At 43.2% G+C, this 18,502-nt stretch overlaps 1 long non-coding RNA gene across 2 annotated transcripts in view; it reads right to left on the bottom strand.

Moving 5' to 3' along the window:
• The window catches only part of LOC135994870 (uncharacterized), a 156,318-nt gene that overhangs the window by 15,139 nt on the left and 122,677 nt on the right, over positions 1-18,502 (bottom strand). The window contains exons 4-5 of one of the 2 annotated variants that reach the window (XR_010607049.1): positions 9,451-9,669; positions 4,842-5,016 (exon numbers count right to left, since the gene is read on the bottom strand). This is a non-coding gene — a long non-coding RNA (uncharacterized LOC135994870). Of the gene's footprint in view, positions 1-3,581; positions 5,017-9,450; positions 9,670-18,502 lie in introns of those variants that run through there. The other variant, XR_010607048.1, reaches the window with a different exon arrangement.

The following is an 18,502-nucleotide window of genomic DNA, read 5'->3' as shown; positions in this document are numbered from 1 at the left end:
GGAGCGGGGCTGGGGGATGCAGCCTGTGGTCCTCCACAGTCACTCCGCTTGAGCACTCAAGGCCGCATTAGATGTGGAGAAAAAAAATAGTGCTAAACCTTTCCTAGGCCCCAGCTGCCAACAAAGCTCCACCTGCTTGGGTGAGGAAAATGAGATGCTTGTGATAAGACTATGAAACTGCTAATCAAGGTAGTACCTGTGCTCTCAAGCTAGTACCTTCCTAATCTGCTCATCAACAGACTCCTGTGATGAAGAGGGCAATATGGACCTCTCAGGCCTATTACTTGTTGGTTTCTGCAGACTGAGGCAGGCATTGCTATTTTTCACACACTGCTCCCACTCGGAGCGTTATCTTGGTTACTACAAAGCCCAGAAATGACGAGGTTGGTTTCCTTCCTCAGAGAAAAGTTATCTTTGCAGCATGTGCTTCTGCCTGTGAAAATACAGCTACGCTGCGCTGCCACGCTGCCATGAAGCATGAGGCTTCATCCTCACCTGCATTCGAAGAAGAAGAGGGTGAGGACCATCTCCCAACAGCCCCGTATTGCTTTTTTATGAGCCATTCTCACACCTTAAACATTAAGTCTCTGCTGGTCCAAAATAAGCATTCCGGATATCAGCATTTCAGACCTTTGCAACCCTCACTTGCTTCAAAACAGGCTTTATTCTGAGAAGAGTTTGTCTGTTGCACTTGGGTACGTGGAAGGTTTTTTAGGAAGTGGACAAATGGGAAAATTATTACAGACGTAAAAAATATTTCATACTGCATAAAGCTTGCCTGTGAGGAATGCTGCCTTTTACTGTCCTGTGTCCTGCGAAGTCTGACTGCCTCAGCCTCCCGCATCCACGGCTTGTCAAGATCCACGGTTGTTTATAATCAAATCACTTTTGAGTACAAACCCAGCACAGAAAAGCCCATTTATTATAAGCTCCTTCACAAATGCAATACTAAGTTCTTCTTCCCCCTGCCCACCACCTTGTCTTGAGGGGAGAAGGTGAATGTGACCTCCAAATAAACACCTCTCTCAGCTAATTTGCACTCTCTTCCAGCCTCTCGCCAAGGATTAAACATTAGCTGGAGATGCCGGGAGGGCTTTGGCCACCTTACACAGCCCAGCTGGCCGGTGGGACCTGGCACAGGGCTGGGGGCCGCTGCACTGGTCCTGTCCTAAGTGTTAAGCCCAGACGGTCGCTTTTCAGGCTCTGCTGCAGAGACCCTGCCCAGCATTAACTAGATAGGAGCGATGACCTAGTGATTCCGGAGTAAGGAAAGCAAAGTCCTGTATCTGACATCGCTGCAAACTTGGTTCAGGATCTCACACAAGTTACTTCACCTTTCTTTGCCTCAGTTCTTTTTATCTGCAGAAAGGTTCTTCTTGGATTTGGGAGAACAGAAGAGGGTGTCTCAGGTATTATTTGTTTAAAAAACTGTGAAATACGAGATAAAAGATCTTGACAATACCATATATTATTTAAAGTTTATACTAAAAGCTAAAAATATGAATGAATTCAGCAGGGAAAGTTTTCTGGTGAGAATGACTGGAAGCACAATTGTCCCTCACTCCAAACACTTCCCAGGCAGTAACATGACCACAAAAGAGTTTGGCTCATTATATATGTAAAACAGACAGATGCTATTAGAAAGTAATTTTTTTCACCCAGTGAGTAGAGAAGCCTTTCCCTCATGATGAAATCCTCTTCAGGGGCCATATTTTTATAATGCCTCATACTTCTCAAGGTATTTGAAATCACCCTCAAAGTTCCTCCGGAATCTGAGCTCTGAGTTCACAGAATTTCACTGAGTCCTCAGTGTTTTCCTTTCCAATTCCCGTCCCTTTGACAGTATGTAATTCCTGATGTTGGTGGGTATCGTTGCAGTTTTATTAAGTATGTAATAGCACGCTGTTCAGGGACAACATGTCATGATAATAAACCATGTAATTAGGCCTGATTTGTTAATCAACATGGAAAAGGACTGAATGGAGTTCATAAAAGCACCTCTAAGAGGCTGATGGAAATGTTTAAAGAAAAAAAGAAGTTAGCAGTGTTTTGTATTGTTAAGTATTTTGCAGAGCAGAAAATTCATTAGCACTGGAGAGAACACACTCTTCTGGAATGCCCATGTGTGGCCCATTATATCCCGTTTTGCCCTCTGAGTCATCCCTGCGCAGCCACCGATTCCATGCGAACAGGAGCAGCAGTGGGATCAGGTTTAGTGACTTACTCGTGTGAGTAAGCAGCCATAGAGGGAAACTTCCCCTTGAGCAGTGGCCAGGGGACCACTGGCAAAAGCTGGGGAAATAACTTTTCCATGCAAAAAAATAAAATCACATTTGGGCATATTATTATTATTATTACTTTTTTACTTTTCACTTTCGGAATTTTATTATTTCAGATGAAATGCTAGAAACGTGTCTCCAGTAAGCTATGTAAATCAGAAGACTGTATGTATCCCAGACTGACGATGTGAGGCATCTGGCACTTACTTGAGACCTTCCTGAACGGGAGAAATTGCCCCCATGAAGAGAAAGCACGTTGCCAAGATCTAAGTGAAACAGAAATAACAAAACAGTTCCTGGTGCGCTTAAGCCCCGAAACTGCACAAGCCAGTTACCAAGGCCAAATCCAGCTCTGTCCAAGTCCAGGTGAAAGGTCATCCACGAATTAGGAAGCAAACTATTGAGTTACCAGCGTTGCAGCGGCAGAATAAACTCTCTCCAGCGGATTGACTAAGACAGTGGGATATCTCCCCCAGCTATTGGCAACGGTCCCCTCGGCATTAACCTTCATTAAGGTGGTCATCTCCAAACCAAACAATTGCACAGTTAAGTTACTAACACAAAAGACATCAATTAGATTTATATAAGAGTATTGCAAAATATTAAATAATAAAAGCTGCTACCAAACAACAGCAGGAAGATTCATCGCCCTACAACGTTGACTTCTCAAAGGGACGCAGCCTGGCTATTCTGGGGAAATTACCCCTTGGCTGGTGACAGCACTTGCTCTGTGCAGCTGATGTGGGGACAGGGGCACTGCTGGTGTCCCCTGGCTGTCTGAACCTGACAGCAGGGCTGAGCTTGACACTTCCCTGCATGAGTCACCAACTACTGAGATTTAAAAGCTTGCATATGCAAATCACTAATTAAACATATTACCATAGTCAGTTACCCAAACTGTAATCTTAATCGTATCTCCAAGTTCGGCATGCAATCACACACCCATTTCGCAGATTTGCATTTGTGAGCATGGTTTCCTGAGAGCCAGGTCCAGAAACTACTCTAATAACCAATTTTTCCTCATGTAGTTCCAGGAAGGAAAAAGAAGAGTGAAAGCATGCTGGGTGGCTCCCTCTCCTGAACAGTGATGGGGAATTGTACAAAATCAGGAACTGATGCGGACAGCTGAACGACAGCTGAGAGGGCTAGCTGGTGAGTTATGCATGCTGTCATTTAATCTAATGCCCATCTTTGTGACTCCTTCGACCCAAACAACGTGGATTTCCCTCTGTTAGCAAATATTCAGACACAGGAAAAGACTGTGTGCCAGATTTTTACTTTATTTACATTGAATTACCTGAGATTAGAATCTGAACCTCGAAACTTTCTTTATACGGTTACAAATAGCTATATTATGCAGTTTTAAGGGGTTAAGAAAAGGAGGAAATCATAACCACAGAAGTCATAAAGGCAACTTATCCCAAGCCAAATAGTTTTGTTTCTAACGCAGGGCTTTAATTACAACATGTCATATAATGATGACATAGTGCTATAATAGGCAAATATAATGCATTAATCTGATATTATATTTTGGCTTTAACAATAGGTGCAGCGAACCAGCCTTAGTGGATAACTCATTCAGAACCTATCTGCACACTCCACCTAGATACTTATCTGCCTCTTTAATTAAGTGGAGGGAAACTTCTTGAGGCCATACCCATAAAGCTAGTCTCTGATGATAGCAGAGTTACTGGAAGCCTTTGGTAATCGCTTACACCCACGTATTGTGGTTAGCTTCCAACTTTGGCTCTTTCCTTCTTGTTTTGGAACCACCTATTTATCCCCTAGTGTAAATCCCCCAGTGTTTTTGTACTAAAAGGGGTACAAAAGACCTCCAGGGGTTTGTTTGAGTATCCATGTCAGGATACCGTCATTGGCCTCCTCAGGACTGAACCAGCCTTCCTAATTGGAGCAGTGAAAAACGGAGCTGTGGCAAATTTTTCACTTAGCAGTACACTTCTGGAAACCACGGGAACAGACTGCATCAGTGGACGCAGTACGGCCAGGGCCAGCTTTCCGTAACGCGAGTTCCCCAGCTTGTCCTCGCACGTGCTCATGGCAACCAGAGACAGTCCAGCAACAGAATGCATTGGAAGCAGGATTGGGCCTCGTGGGATAAAGTCATCTCTCCTGATTCCATAGGTCCTATGCAACTCTGCATACATTGAAAACCACCTTTTTTTTTTGCTTCTTCAAACACAAAGAGTTTGTAGGATTTGCATGCTAAGCTAAAAATAAAATTTTACCTAATATATTAGTTTGGAGAAGGTGGTTTCCCGAGCTGAAGCATTTGCTCTCTACCAGGAATTTTTGCGAGAAATGTCCTGCTCTGAGGCAGCAACATACCGAAATCATAAAGACCAAGCTTGTAACCAGCATCTGAAAAAGCACAGGGACGGCAATCCCAAGGCCATGTGAGGGAACCCTGGGAGGTGACGGTAGCGCACAATAAGCGCCGTGGTCCCTGCAGCAGAGCAAAGGCAGCGGACAGGAGGCCCCTGCACCTCAGTACTAGCTAAGCCACGCAGGAGGAGCGCAACTAAACCGGCTCCAACGGCTTACCGCCTCCTTTTCCTTTTTCTCTCCTGCTGCGGCTCACTTCGGTACTCTCCTCCAATCTTTTCCAGTATGAAAGGCTCTTCTAATGACCTTTGAACAGATCATGTTGAGAATGTCACTGCAGAGCTCCTTAATCTTATGGTGGCGCCTAGATAATACGGTGATGGGTACTGAAATGCTGAAAAACAGACAGACAGATAGTTAGATAAGATTAGATATAGAAGTAATTTAGTCAGTCATCATACAGAGCAGCTGACATAAGTTCATTTGTAAAGCCAACTGCTAAAATTGCTTTAGACGTCCTTACATTTTAATTCTGTTGAAAGACAGACCTTTGATCTGAATTGTTTTGGTGGCATGTACATTATTTGAATGGAACCTCACCTGACCAGGTAATACCAGACTGGTCATTCCTGGCATACTATTGTCATAGCAGAACAGTGTACATGCAAATCCATACCTACCGATAGCTCAAGGGCAGACAGATAACTGAGCATCATGGAACAGATATAGACTAAAAGCATGAGTACCACTTCATGCTGATATGCAGAATGAATCATGGCTAATAAAAGGCTCAGAGAACCATATATATGACTACATGTAACACCAAAACACTTTTAAATTAAGCACGATCAGAAAATAAAAGAAGAAAAATTAATAGATAAGTGTTATTGCTTCTCTTTTTCATTAATATTTATTAATTTACACTGAGGGGAGGTGGAGGAGGAAGAGAAAGAAAACAGACCTGTCAGATTCACTACTGTTTATAGACAGTTCTATATTGCAGCTCTCAGGTACTAGCAAAACACTGGGATGTTTGTACTGCATTAATTGCATAGAAAATGATTTATATTCGCACGTTATGTTTCTCTAATTCAGCACTAAAAAAAAATTTCAAAGACACTTCCTAGGGCAGTTTATTTTTGAAGTGGGTTATTTGTTTTCACTCCAAATCTGAGGCCACAGTAGTATTCCCCACAATGGAAGGGGTAAGAGTTATTATAGAAGTGTAGAGTTCGCTAGTCCATGTGTTTCTCTGAGTGGCGTTCACCCCAGCACAGACACTTTGCACCACTGAGTCCCAGTAAAGCAAAAACTGCTAAGGGCACGGATGAACCACAGAGAAATGGTTGCATGTCTTAATTAGAGATGGTTGAAGCTCTCAGAAGATTCTGTGGTTGAATTAGAGTAAGCATTCAAAAAGTTCAAATGTTAATCCAAGCCTCTTTAGTTTATAATGATGGAAGTCACTCTCTAGAGCTGGCTTACTCATTCTGTTTTTAATATATCCTGACTAAAGTTGGGTTTGAACCACTGCACAAACAGCAGCTGTCACGAAAAGCAGCCCCATCCTTCATGCCCACTCAAAATCAGTAATTGCAGGTGTGCACAAAATTCAACCGACTGAACAGCAGTCTCCAGACAGTGCTTGCCACAGTCTTGTGTCCTTCTGTGACACTTCGCTTCTGCATATACCAGTCCCTAGGGCTTGAAGGCTTGGTTTAATCTTACTGAACTGTTAGAATCCCCGTTTCCTTAATGTTTGGGAAGTTTAGCTGCTTTTTGAAGGCACCTGCCTCTTGCCAGTGACTACAGCGAAGGGACTAGACTCCTAATTTGAGCATCTCATTTGTTTGCCTGCACTTTGGAAGGATCAAGGTCCAGCTGTCTTGCGAAGTGCCTGATGTTACGGTATCTCCCTGAGCAGTAACTGTCCCCCGCAGCTAGCCCATTACGGGATGTCTGAAGCCAGCTTACCTGCACATCGCTGTATGATAAAGGACTTTAACACAGGACACCGGATTCTCTGCCCAGAAGTGTTCATATACAACATCCTTAGAGCCCGATTCCCCACTGCCTGAGACTGTGCAGTCAAACCTGCGGACTCCAAGTCCACAGGGTGTGTAAAACGCTGCCCTGCACATCTGGACAGCCAGGCTGTCAGTCTGCTGAACTTAAAAGCAATGAAGGATGAGGCCAGTAGTTACAACAATTGTACTTACATGCCTATTGTGTGCATGAACAAATATCAGGCTTGCTACACATGTATTTAACAACTGCAGAGCTGTCCAGCTTGTGCATAAACGGAATAGGTGCATACTTCCCTTGTGCACCACGTGCCCAATATGTGTAAATCACGCACAAAAGTTGCCATCAGCTGAGACAACCATTCAAAATTGGTATCTAAAAGTATTACATAGTACAGTGCTAAAGAATATAGTTTTAATTTTCAAAATTGCCAAGCAGCAAGCAGCTCGTGTTTGGTTTTTTTTCTGAGAGTCAGACCACTCACACATTTCTGTTTAGGTTTTGGAACATGATTTTATGTACCAATTTTTTGAGGAAAATTGGTCAAATCGCTAGCTTTTGGCTGGGGTCTTTATCAATAAATCTGTAATTGAACATTCCAGCCCATGATGCATAGAAAACAAAACTGGGCAGAAACTTGAATAGTATGTTGGTAGTTACACTGGAAGCACTAAAAAGGATTAAAAAGCCCATTAAAAAGCCCAGTTCAGCAACAGGGAGAGAAATGTACTTTTCTGAACGTGAAATGTGTACTTTTGTGTTTGCAGTGATAGCAGCAGTCCTGCTTACAGCACTGTACACTTTCAAAACTTTGAATGAACAATTGCAGCTAATGAATGATAGTACCTTTAAATAAAATCTTAATTGCAAAACAAAGGAATAATAAGGAAAAGTTGGTTTGCTTTTTTTTTTCTTTTTAATTCAAAACTTAGAAAAGTTCAGGTTGGAGTTTGGGGTGCAGGTTTGGTTGCTGCCTTATCCTCTTTTATCTGAACCAGCTCACTCAGACCTAATCTTCATCATCTAACCCACATGATTAACACACGAAATAAGTTTGGAGCAAGCCAGGTCCAAGCAGGAAGCTGCAAGTACTATCATGCCTTCATGATATTAGCCAGCAAAATAACTGTGGTTTCTTTGCTTTTTTTTTTTTTTTTTTTTAATTCTCTACATTTATGTTTTCCTTGAAAGGGGCTTGTGTTTTTGTTTCTTCTTTGTGTTGGAAACGTTCAGATTTACAACCTCCCTCCCAAGGTGGATGCTTATTCTCCTGGACAATCCCCACAGGACTGGGACAGGCCTGGACCCTTACGCAGAACGGCTCAGGACGACTCTTGCTCTGCTCGGGTTTGCCAGCCAGAACCAAACCATCCGGCCAGAGAGCACCTCTCCCACCTGCTCAAGTTTAAAAGAAAGTAGCTATGACTGCGTCATGTAAGGGGACTGGTCCTGCTGCTGTGCGTTAGGCTTGTTCGGAATATTCCATCTGAACTGGCTGTCCTGAGAAAACAGACGCTCCTTTACTGCTTGCAGGATCCCAATGGGTTTTAGGTGGGAACTCTCTACTAAGCTGCTCGGATCACAGCAGTCCTGGGCATGTCTAGACATAAATTTGCTGGTACTGGAAGAAATGTTATCCTGAGCAGGGAGGAACCTACTGAGTTGTAGGTGCTTAAGTCCTCTTTTGCGTCTGGCCCTAACTTGCAAGAGAGGAAGAGCCAAATGCTTAAAGGCAGTTTCCATCTTATGGCTCTAAATTATGCAAAAAACTCCTATGGACTCAATAATTTTGCACCTGCACCTGTACTGGAGGTGAGGGAGAGCCTCGACCAGGCAGGGAGAGGCTCTGATTCTCTGCCCTTTCTCTGCTTTGCGGATTGAGAAGGGGAGCGAGGCCCCTGGCAGCCGCAATCATAGTCCCCATGTGTCATACGCTCCTGTGCAAAGCTCCGCGGTTGGTACACTGGGTGCTTGTTGGGCAATGGCATGGAGAAGGCTGGTTTCCTTGGAACATTTTCTGTTCATTGTGCTGTTTCTTGCTGGCATTTCACAAACCACCACAAAGAAGATGACAGAAAGGGGGAAAAAAACCTTCTTAAAATGAATTGTGTGCCTCTTCCCTCACTATCCCAACAGCCTTGGCAAGCTCATAGGAGCCAGGCAGAGCTGGTCTCTGCTGGATGTTACTCTTTGCACAGTTTTATGATAATTTTGGGGGGTTTGCACGACTGAATGGTGAAAGCACAAGGAGGGAAGTCAGGACTCTCAGCCTTCATTCCTAGTTCTGCCACCAAGATCCTGTTTGCATTGGGATGACGTATAGAAACCCTTTTGGTTGCCCCATTGGCATGAACCTTGTTTTATGTATTTGCTGCTTCTGTTGTTTTTAGGGTTATCTGAGGCTCAAATCAAAACAATAGCAAAATGCCCCAATTTATCTGAAAAACAAATTATAAACCGAAGAACTATGACCTCTCTGCTCTGATTCAAAGCCTATTAAAGACAATGCAAAGATATCTGTTGACTCCAGTGTACTTTAGATTACAGTGCAAGCTCTCAATAAGATGGAAAAGAGAAGGAAGGCCACTAGAACTCAAGGAAGTGCTGGGAGAACTACAATATATATTAATGGGAAGTAAAAACACCCTCAAGGAATGCCGGAAGCAAGACTTCTGCCAAGGCTTGGCTAGAACACACAAGTTTAGGGACCCAGCTTTTGCAGCTCATCCTAGGAAGAAAACAGCTTCCTGTCTTATTCTCTTAATCTGAGTTCTATATTTGTAATTTGCCATACTTTTCATACCTGAAAGAACATCTCAGCTCTGCTTTCATGGCAAAATTCCCAATGATTTCATTGTGAGCACAGCACAGCTCACATCCTCTTATTCTCTGCTCTTGGGTCGTCTTCACATCCTTCCAGGCTGTGAGGCTTGACTGGTCCTCTCCCCACTCATGCTCATTCTTGGTCTCTGTTTCTTTGACACAGGTAACACTTAACTCCATCTAAAGATGATATTCGTTTCTGTAGCAAGCAAAACAGAAAAAGAAGAAATTGATTGAAACACTGTCTTCTGCGTCCATTCAACACATCTTGCTTATAGAGATGTGTCTTCTCCTTGCTTGTCATCATAAGCCTCACAGTCAAGTTCGGCTGTTCTCAGATGGGGTTTAAGGAGGAGAACGGGGCAGCTGGCCAGTCCTCGCTGCCATACTCGCAGAAGTGGTCTGTACCTGTAGTGTGTGATCATCCCGAAGTACAAATGAAAAAAGGAAGAAAAGAATGAACCAAAAATGTATTACTGGTTTTGAAAAGGAAATCTCATGATTTCACTACATAGCCCTGCTATTTCAGTATTGTGGTTTTCAAAACAGTACTAACTTTGCGGTCCGTCTTTAAGTACCTACTTCCCCGGGGTTGGTACCTACAACTGCTCCCTCTGCCTTTCAAAATCCTCTTTTAAATTAACAAAGTGGTTCAAAAAAATGGTAGGCTACACATAAAACCTGGAAAGTTTATCTAAAATCAAATTTTTACTAAGTTATTTCAAAGTCTTCATCAAAATAAAACCTGCAAAGATGCATAACCATGATCCACTAATAACCATGTCATCTCTAGTCCATCTGGTATCATGGTGCAAAATAAGGGAGTCTGAAGAATATGAACATCAATTATATAAGGAGGCGCTTTGGGTTGTGATCAGAGATGGCTCTTTCTTCTAAAAATATACTAAATTTGATTCACTAGCAGCAGTGACAAAAAAGATGTTTTGGTTCATAAGGAAATGCACGGATTCAAATATTTAATTTTGGTTTAAGAGTTTCTAAAAATATTGTTAAGCACTAAACTAAAAGGGAAATTTCAAATCCCAAAGCTAAAATGTTTCACTTAGAAAATGCTAAACTTGTATAATTTTATTTGTTTGGAATTTCAGGGTGATATAAATAAAGCAGTCAGTCGAAATTGGTTCTAGTTCACAAAGCATTTCAGTTTTCCTAGATTTGAACATTTTGGCTCAGATTATCCAATGATAAACAATGGGAGTATGTTACTGTAAAGAAATAATGTGATGTCAGAATCAGGATTTCAGTATTACTGAACACAGGTCTATAAGGGCAGCTTACTGCAATATTTTATCAATTATATTTACAGACCTCTCAGCTGAAAGGCGGAGGGGGTACAGTAAGGAGTAAGTCACACTTCACTTTTAGTATATTATTAGTTGTGGCAATTACATCCCAAAAGATCTGTAAACTCCACTTGTCAGGAAAATACCATGCACATTTGTGATGCCACAGAAAAAGTATCACAATTAAAACAAGCGTTCTTTTCCCTCAAGATTCTCATTAGGCCTGCCCTCAAAATGAATCCTAGGCAGGTAATTTATTGTTTATCCACATGACATTTATGCAGAATATTTAACAGTTGCAGTTCATACTTTAAATTAAAACATAACATCAGTCCAACAGTTTTTGGCAAATAAAAGGCAGCAACGGAGTGTCAAGAATTCGAGGAGACTCCAATCTCATTTAAATGGTGTCGCTCTCAAAAGCTGGCAGCAAGGAGTGCATCTTTTTCAACTGTTTCTATTAGAAGCTGATGTTTATGATTGCTCTCAGCTTGGCAAGAAAAACGCTCTTGTAAACATTTACATTTCACATTCTTTAGGACAGCTGAAAAACGTTGGCTTGCAGTTCTCCACGCTGCAGAGAAGTTGTGAGGAATGCTATAGTAGAACATTAATAGCCATGTACTTTTCTTGTTCTTTGATTTACTGTGTGGCAGTTTTTATACTAGTTGTGCTCTTGATGTTGTCTGTCCTGATTTGAGTTTCACTCAAACAACATGAGCCCAGGTTTATTTTTCTAGCTAATAAAAACAAAGTCCGTTCATTTATTAATAATACTTTGTACTAATGTTATAGTCACCATTTGGAGACCTTCCCATCTGAATATATCATTATATACTGTTGCAAAACTCCCCAGCAGAGTCAGAAAAGGAGCATTTTTAAGAGGTGCAGCCTGTGAAGAGGGGCTGTTGCTGTCCTGTTCGGCTAAACCACGCGGCCATGTCCTGGTTTGCCTACAACCCTGACCACAGCGTCCAGACACCAGCAACAAGATACTCGTATAACACAGAACCGCTGGTCAGCCCCTGTGGCTCCAAGCAAGACGTGTGTCTGGCTGCGGCGTGCCCGGTCAGGGCTGCGGGGCTCAGCGCCGGCAGCTCTCACCAGCCGCCCGCCAAAGCCGGCTGGACGGACCGCCTGTACACACAGCGCCCAGTCCGCGCCAACCCAACGGCAGAGAAAAAGAAAGAAAAAACCAGAAGTATTGGCTTTATTCTTCACCAAGAGCGCTGCTTTCAAAGCAATGTTTTGAAAGTGCAATTGAGTTGTAGATTAGAGGCGCATAAATGTATTCCATGCGTTCCCCATTCCACAAATCGCTTAAGGTTATGTATGAATCTGCTTGACAGACAAATGAATTACTGAATTACGACTGGGATATGATGAAGTCCTAAACATTTCCAACTCCAAAGAAGGTCACTGAAAGCTGATGGTACCTAAGAACTACGAGATCAAATAAATACAAGGACGCATCCACACGAATAATTTTCTGTATGCAAATCATCTCACCGTGGTGTTGCAAGCAGCGGAGTCCCCAGACGGGACTGCTCCTGTGGGGAAGCTCACTCACGGTCTGAGGATCTGCAGAATCAGGCTTGGCGGTATGTGCTGGATGCCTGTGCACTATCATCTTAATTCCTTTTGCTCAGGTGTGTATAATCTCTGTTAAAGTACACGTAAGCCACAATTGCAGCGGCATCGACTCAGCTGCTCCAGGTCTGGGCCATTTTGCTGTCAGTTGAAGATGTGAGACTGATGGAAGTGGCTTGTTCGATGGCACTTGGATAAAGAATAAAATTTGCTGTATTCCTTGCTGGTAGTAGTAGCAGAGAACTCAAGGCACGGGAATTTTACAAATTGTGAATACCAATTGTAGGTGCAAAGCCTTAATTGTTGTTCATAATTAGGCAACAATACAAACAAACTGCACACATATAATGGCCTTCATTAGAGGAATTCAGGTAATCTAGAAAGTTTCTTAAAATCTCATCAAAACACGCTGTTGTGACAGTATTATAAGGCGACCCCCTGAAGCAGCCATAAACTATTTAGCGTGGGCCATGGCAAACAGGCCGGGTTAGGGCTCCCGGCGAGCCGAGGGCTTGCGGTGTTCAGGAAGGTGCTTTGGTTCAGCAGGGCAAGAGCTGGGTCTTGCTGGCTTGCATCAAACTTGTTTGGGAATATTTGCAGACTCATGGAAACAAAAGACAATGTCTCTTGACAAAACTTTTTAGTGTAATTCTGTGCAAGAACACTTTCATTCCAGAACAAAAATGACCACACAAAGACTGACTCAAAACTAACTCCCTGCCGGCCTGTAGAAACTGAAAGTCCCATTTTAAAGTTGAGGGCACTTACACAAAATGCACGTTTTTATTTCGCTTGTTGTTTCAAGTGTGTACATCCCCCAGAGCAAGCACCCAAACCCCAGATAAAGTCAGGGGAGTCTTGAGGTACCCAGTGACTGTTGCCTCACTTCAAGACAAGCACCCAAATTCAAATAAGGTCAATCGAACCTCGAGGTGCTCAGTGACTCCTTTCCAGGCAGACATTAAAAATGCGGGCTTTGAAAATTTTTGCCTAAGGGTCTGTGACAGAAGATGAAGCTGAGGAATTCCTGTTCTCATAGACAAGTCCTCTCAGAAAAACTTGTCATCAATCAATAATCTATACTCATCTAGATTAGCACATACAGGTCTGTACAGGAAGCCACGAACACATCACAAACCGTAACTTAGTAGAATCTGTGCATAACCAGCATGTTGAATTACACTAATAACTCTGTATAAAGAAATCAAGGGAGCAGCTCAGAGTGGGTGGGAAGCAGCAGCCAGCAGGCTGGCTGGGAGGAAGGGAGAAACAATAAGGCACCTACTTGCTGGGAAGGGCCAGCAGGTCACACACCTTCTGGTCAATTAGGTCTAAACCCAGAGGAACCACTGGTAAAGTATCCATTGCTGCCGGCTTTGGTAAAAGCCAATTAGAGACACATTTATAAATATTATAAAACCTAATTTCTGGGGAATAAAAGTGTGGAGAACTTCAAAGAGTTGCCCAAAGAAGGATGGAACATGGTGTATTTCCAGGACTGGGACTCACGGGTCCCAGTGCCCCAGCGTGTGGACGTTCTTTGAGATTCAAGGGAGGATAGCGACAAACACTGGCCTCTGGTTGCAAAATTTAAGCCAGAGTTGAAATAATTTTTACTTGGTTACTTTATATTTTACTTGTTTGCTTTCTCCCAGTCTAGTATCCAAATGTTCAATTTCAATCGTTTCTAGGTAAACACTTGCTTTACTAGGAGGCTTGTCTGACGTTGGGGGTAAGGTAGGTGGAAACAAAGCCGTGGTGTTACAATTCCATGGAGATCACAGACTGAGCCAGAGCAACACGTGTGGGTGACCCTGAGAACCTGCGCCTCAGCACAGCTTCATGACATTCTGCAAGTGGGAGGATTTATTGCCAGGCCGCAAAGAGCCAGTGCCCGAGCTGGGAGCGTCCCTTCACGGGCACCAACAGCCCTTTTGGAGGCACAGGGAGACCCGCAGAGCTCCTCCAGGCCATGGTGCTGTACAACAAGTAGACCGAACTCATACCATGAGTTAGTGACAAAGCTGAAAAGAATCCAGATCGCCAGCTCCCTGTCCTAAACACCACATGTAGTCCTGCCTTCTCCTCTAGGATAAAAGCACAAGGGATAATGTTCTAAAAGCTTTCAAGAAGCAGCGTGGATTTTGCTGCTAAAAGGAGGAAACATTATCAAAGGACCAGAAAATTCCACAAAGTAACACAACAGTTACTATTGCAAAACACTGGGGGATCTCTTCTGTGGTACGGAGTTATTCAGCAGCTCAGATTCACAGCAGTATTTCTTCGTCCTCCACAGTCATAAATTCTTTTTCCTGTTTTGGATAAGTTCAGTAAGCTCAGCTCTTTTGGCTTCAGTGAGAGCCAGACCTTGCCTAAAATGTAATATTTTTATTGTCCTTTCCATAGAACATTTATGCTGTGTTTATCAGGTTCATGTCTTTTTTCATTAGAAGTTCATCACAATGCCATTAGCACCGCTTTAATGTCATGAGAATCACACTCTGTAGGGTGCATCCTATGACTGCCTCAAAAATCTCTCCCTGTGGATATTTTGTCTCTGTGAAATAGTCTGGTTCCAACTATTCATCTTTGCCAAGAAGAACAATGTTACCAATTATTCCTACAGTGGAAAATAAGTCAGAACAATCATTTGTTTTCTTGCAGTTGGTTGTACATATCCTTCGTCAGAAGAAATTTAGGTATGAATTAGAAAAATTTCCTTTCACCTTCCCAGCCTCTTCAGTTTGTGCAGGATTCATGGTATGCCTGTGCTCCAGATGAGTTATTTTACCTGGGAGGTAGGAAACGTTCCAAGTTCATACCTGCTCAAGATGTAATTCAGTTTTATGAAGGAGACTGGCGTAATGCCTATCTACAAAAAATCTCCAGCATTATTATGTAGAGCATAGAACAGTTAACAGTGACCCAGTAAAAGAAATCAAGAATTTGAGGGCGGTTTTGCAGAGAGAAAAGATCTGTCATTAGTGAAAAGAAATGAGGTGAAATTACTGAAAGAACATTCCTGATCGTGCAATCAAGGAACTGTAGAACAAAACTCCAGGGCACGGAGGGATCTGTGAGTACTACTGTGGGGAGAAGGTACCACAGATACGTCCTCAGATAAGGGCATATCAAAATTCAGTGTCTGAGCTCAGAAACCCAAACATTCACATTAAAAATACAATCAGTTCATGTTTGTGGATTGGGACATGAGTAGCTTCAGGACTTGGCTCTCAAAATCTGTTTAAACATGCAACTCATAAGAGTAATTCGGATGTGCCATTACATTGAAGGTATTGGAAATCAGAGCAGATGGATGCTCAGGTCCTACAAACAGGTACCCTTCTGTGCTCACATCTGGGAAAACCTGGTCCTAAAGATTTTTTGCATTTATTTTTGATTTTTTGCAGCCGTTTTTGCTTTGTCCCCGAATTGCAGAGGTGTTGTCCGAGGTGCTGAGAACTCCTCAGCTCACTGTGAAGGTGAAGGAAGCTGCAGGTGCTCCACGCCACTGAAAATCACGTCACTGGCTTAATCATCAACAAAGTCTTACTAGCAAGACTTGCAGCTGGTATCCAATGAAATCTGAGATAGCAGTCAGAGCCCTAAGCAACCAGTAGTACCAGTTTTTCTAGAAAATTGATAAATGCAAATGTGAACGGTTCTAAATTCACTTAATAAACAAGTCACCTGGAAAGATCTGTGGTTTTCATTAAAACAGAGAATATAAATAGAAAAGGAAATGGAAGTTCTGATACTTAGTGTCCAATAAACCCCACAATGTGGCCAAGCTTTTGCAGGGATCTCTGGGTATGCAATGAGGTAATTAGCAAACTGTCGTTGTCATCTTTCAATCGCTATAAAATACATTTAAATGCTTTCTAAGCATGCAGCCCATTAGAGAGTAAGGAAGCAAGTGCAGCCGACAGGCTGGATCCTGCACTAACCGAGGCGAAGCAAAGCAGGTAAACAGGGTTAAACTGCACGGCGGGCATGAGAGGCTGAGAAGCTCCAAGGAGGGGATTCTGTCCTCAGGGAGTGAAAGAGACCGGCAGGGACAAACATCCCCAGGTGCCTCACTAACACGGTGAGTCTCCGTACGTGTCCAGTGCCCATCCACACCCAATGATTTTGAGGCTGAGCAGAGGAATTCAATATTCATCAGTGTAAGAAACCATGTGTTGCACTGAATCTAGGTGTTTTTTCCATTCTTGCCGTATCCGCAGCACAACAGCTGGCTGGCCTGTAACAGGAGGACCAAACCACAAGCAAAAGTTTTGTGTGAGTGCTGAAAAAGCTATGCTCCTCCTGAAGTCCTTGCTCTAGGAGACAAATGTGGATTCCCCTGGAAATCTGCCCAGATCTAAATGTGGGTATGGAAATGGGTGTTATTGCCTGCACTCTGTGTTTGCGTTCAAACTCTCCCTTGCCTGCAGTTTCCAGATTTTTCCTATTGGAACTACTGTGAGATTATAAATTTAAAAGATCTCTCAAATAATTAGGTATCACCTTGATAATGAACTATGGATTGGACACAAGTCTCATAGGCTGAGAAAGTTTGAAAAATTATGCACCTGCCTCCAGAGGAAAAGGAAAAAGGACATATAAGGAGAAGAAAACTACTGTACCACAGGTATAATGTCTTAGCGAAACGAACTCGTAGTGTAGATTGCATTCTGAATCTGGACCAAGAATGAGATCTTCCCAGCTTCTGCAGTGTCCTAGACATGTGTCACCTTCTACGTGCCCCACCAGGCTCTCAGGAACCACAGTTCCCAGCCGCGAAGCCACCAGGCGCTACCTGCCGAGCCCGGCGGAGCCCACGTGGCGACACTGCTTCGCACTCCTGGGCGGACTGCAGTAAAAATGACCCACCCGACCTCCACAAAAACTAATCGAGTGGCCCTGTTCGAAGCACCCTGCGTCTTCCTGGAGTTGTGCATTGGAAGGGACTCTCTGAGTCATCCTCCTGATCTGCATATCCCTTTGCATCTTGGCATGAACAGTCAGGAGCCATCGGAGCCAGCTAGCAAAGCCTCATGTTTGTGCTCTCCCATGCAAATATCTCTTCTCCCTATATATTAGTTACTGTGTGTGGGTTTTCTCTCTCACTCTCTCTTGCCATATGTGTGGGAGTTGATGGCATCAACTTTATGAAATCTCAACACATGCCAAGAACAGCTGGAGCAGTTGAAACAAGTTCTGGGTGAGGTGAGTTTCATGGGCAGGGACTGCAATGAGCACAGGTACGGTGGCTGCTTGCCAGCCCGGGAGTCTCTCATGGAGCGTGGGGCTCTGCTTGCTCCTCCAGCAGAGTCCCCATGGAAAAAAGGATTTGATTTCATTTAGATAACGACAATAGCAGAGACGGATGAATTAGAAGAATCTGTTCACCAGAACAGACCATCTCTGCACCTCTTCCACGACCGGTTCTTTATGTAAATATAACAATTTCATCATGAGTCTGAGGTAATTAGTAACTTTAGCCAGCATGTAGTACTCTTAATCTTCAAAACACTTTACTAACGTTAATAACCAATCACCACAACACTCTGTGAAGGTTACCATCTTAATCAATGGGTAAACTGAGGCACAAAGATTTGAAGTGTCACGCCCCACCAGCGGCAGCACTCCTGTGTCCCAGGCTGGTGCTCAGGGCGTCACAGCGCGTGGCCGAGCCACCTGATATGCTTTATGATACGAAGGAACAAACCAAGAGGGCATTCCAGGGTGAATGGAATAAAACTCCCTCCAGACTGCACACCGAGCAGAACCTGCTCATCCCCGGCTGCTCCCTGCAGGTCTCCGTGTTCTCAAATCCAGGACGTCTGTCCTCCCCTTGTAACACCTACACGCTTCTGTCGATCTTTCTGCATGTTCCTCTCAGGAGTCCAACTGTATTCCTGATGTGACAGATACACTCTGGCCTGAGCCTTAGCTATGACTCAGGTCTTTACATCTTCTTTTCTGGGTAATTTTAGAATATAAATAACCAATGATACGTCTGATGAATTTTAGTGTTATCAATTGTTTAATAACTAGCATTTATTCCTGAAGCAATTTACACATCTACCTCAGAAGAATTTCCATCTTTTGCCTTAATCTCTTATACAGTGATATTTGAGTCTGGTTCAAAGT

The sequence above is a fragment of the Caloenas nicobarica genome, chromosome 15 (assembly GCF_036013445.1).
Source record: "Caloenas nicobarica isolate bCalNic1 chromosome 15, bCalNic1.hap1, whole genome shotgun sequence".
NCBI lineage: Eukaryota > Metazoa > Chordata > Aves > Columbiformes > Columbidae > Caloenas > Caloenas nicobarica.
This window is presented reverse-complemented; position numbering and strand designations above follow the sequence as displayed.